We start from the raw sequence: 3101 nt of genomic DNA, 5'->3' as shown, positions 1-3101 counted from the left end.
TCTTATTCATGCATGCAACACCATGTATTCCTCTTCCTAGTTATTTATTATGTTGTGGCCATGTATTCCTCTTCCTAGTTATTTATTGTGTTGTGGCCAGTAAAGGGGCCTAATTTTTGTTAAAAAATAAATTCAATTTATTAATTGGGATGGATTTTGGGAAACATTAGAAAGAAAAGGGGTTTTTTAGCTTATTGTTTAAAAAAAACCATAATTGGCGCAAGACACGATCCCAATTATGGATGAATCAATACCAACCAAGTAAAAACTATACCGGATGAATCCTAAATATGGAGAAGTTGTAAAGGAGGAAATTGGTAAACTCATGCTGCAAGCTTCATCTATGAGATAGAACATGCAGAGTGGTTATTACCAATCATGATAGTGCCAAAGAAGAATGGGAAACTTAGGGTCTGTGTTGATCTCAAAAAGGTTAATGCGACTACTAGGCAGGACCATTACAGCTTCTTAGATGAATTTTTGGGTTACAATCACGTGTGTATAGCACACGAGGAGCAGCATAAAATGGCCTTCAATACAATATGCGGGACATTTTCTTACAAAGTTATGCCTTTCAATCTCACCAATTCCCCAGCAATGTTTCAACCGTTAATGTGCATAGCGGTTACATTTTTTGTCTCCCCCGCTGTTGCGTGCGATCTCCACAAAACTGAACGTGAGTCAGTCTTTTCTCACATCACACAAAATCGTGTTCAAGCACGCTTCAGGCCACACACAAAAAATGTGCATCAGGCCACACAAAAAAAATGTGCAGTTTCAAATAAGCGTGCACAAACATATTAAATCTTTATTTATTTTTTTCCAAAAAAAAGAGACTTCTATATTAAGTAATATAAAATCATACAAAGGGAAATCTCAAACCAAAAGGTAATTGGGGCACTATTCAACCAGAAAAGCCTCGTACAAGTGGAGGAGGAGAAAATACCATGGTTCCACTCTATCATAAATATGTTGTGTTTTGTTTGCGTAACTCTAGAAGATCAATGTATACAGGCCCAGAGTATGAACAATGTCACTCCATATGGTGCAGATACACTGGTGGGTGACATAAATATGAATACCCACCATGAAGGCCTTTGAGCATATGGTCTTCCAAATATGTCATGTCGTGATTCTAGCAATAATCTCCCAGATGGTGTGTCAATACTCTCAGCAAAGGTGGTCAGTATTGTAACTAAGGGATATCCTAAAGCAAACATCTCTGCGCTATGCCCCTACGGATAAGAATAACAGGATCTGCATGATTGCCCTCAAAAAGAAGCTGTGGGCGAGACTAAGTCAACCATGCAATAGCACCCCAAGTAATAAAGATAGGATCACTCCCCAATCTGCCCAAGAGATGAGATATAGATACCCAAATCATATGTGCTCCTTTGCACTCCCATAAGCAATGATACACTTTCTCAAATGGAGTTGGGCATCTAGGATAAGAGGGATCCATGACAAAAATAGATCTCTATTGGTTGGTGGGCAACCCTCAGTGTAAAAATAGCTAGAAGAAGTCGGAAATATGGCTCCTATTACACTCTATCTGCCATCCATATTGAATGGAATAGAAGGCAACACCCTCTTTCTTCCTCTGGCTTTGAAAATCCCAGTCACGCTTGACCCAGAAAAAATCCTCAACCACAAGTGATGATAATCACGCAAAAATGTAGGAGTGATCGAGTGGTTAGGTATAGTTGCATCAATCTGTGGAATCCGTTGGTGACTCCCTCTAAGATGTTGGGTAGATGCCTCTCTCTCATCATCTCAAAGACACTTAAAGTTCTTCTGATCAAGTACTATCGCTTCACATCTCTCCCAGCTTGGCCAGTGCGTATACCTTGCTACACCAAGGGGTCTGCCATGATCATTTATAATAAGGTCATTCCACATAATGGACTACCTATATCAACCTCATCTACTAAGCTTGGAGGTCTATGACATAAAAATATTTGCATACTAATCCAAGCTTGGATAATGGAAGAAACTAGAGGGGAGGACGGGGGCAGTAATCTACCTCAGAGAAAATAAAATGTGTTGTGCCTCCAATCATAACCGTGCTCAAGGACACGTCTATGAATATGGTACATGAAGAAATCCTTCCAAGGCTCAATACCAAGAAGGAATGCTCTAACCACCACCTTGTAGAGCAACTTTGCACTGGATCTCTAGATCCCCTTCATGCTTGAGAAGGATAATAGTTTCCCAAGTAACTATGGCCCTGGTAGCTGATGTGCCATAAGTCCTGACCATAAGAAGTTGTGGATCAACCTCCGCAACTATTTAATGCATCGATCTCATCATAACACCAGCAAGGTGATATACCAAACTCTGGCAAGCAACACCTTGTTTTACTACCAAGACTCGAGATGCCAGATCGAGCTTCCTGGAGCTCCAATGAAGGAGCTTTTTCTTTATGCTCATGAATACGGGGGCAAATTGTTGGGCAGGTGTAATGTCTATCCCAACTTGGCATCCAAGATATCTGGCAGAGTGTCCTCTCTCAATCCATGTGAAGCCAACATATGTGCCCCAATCAATCATCTCAAGGTCACTAAACCAAAATCCGATAGACTTACACCAATTTGTAAAGGCCCTTTAGCAAAGACATGAGTAAGATGCCTCAAGCAACATCAGTGTATCATCAGCCAACTCAAAGTCCAAAAGCTCCTCCTCTATGCATAGTGGCAATCTCAATCCAATGCTAAAGTTTCTGCAACAATGAGATACAACAATGGAGCTAATAAGGGGCAGCCCTGACATACGGAATGAGAAATCTAGAAGAACTTTACCTCAACCTCCACACAAGCATAGTGTTGTGAGCCTCACGATAAAGGCAAGAGACACCTCTGATCCAATCTTGAGAAAATTCCATGCGTGCCAGAGTACCCTCTAAGAAGTCCTAATTCACTCTATGATAGACTCTCGAAATCAAGTAGCGAGATTGCCTAAGGCTGATTACTTGCCTTGACCACTCTCCGCCTCCCAAAAGGAGAAGATGTTATCAAAGATGCTTCTTCCTGCAAGAATTAATTACGTGTCATGGATGACTATCTACAACACGACTATGGAAGTCATCCTGTAACCAATAGTCC

The sequence above is a fragment of the Cibotium barometz genome, chromosome 5, assembly GCF_041138505.1.
Source record: "Cibotium barometz isolate CiBa-2024 chromosome 5, ASM4113850v1, whole genome shotgun sequence".
Lineage (NCBI taxonomy): Eukaryota > Viridiplantae > Streptophyta > Polypodiopsida > Cyatheales > Cibotiaceae > Cibotium > Cibotium barometz.
Note: the sequence above shows the minus strand (reverse complement) of the source record.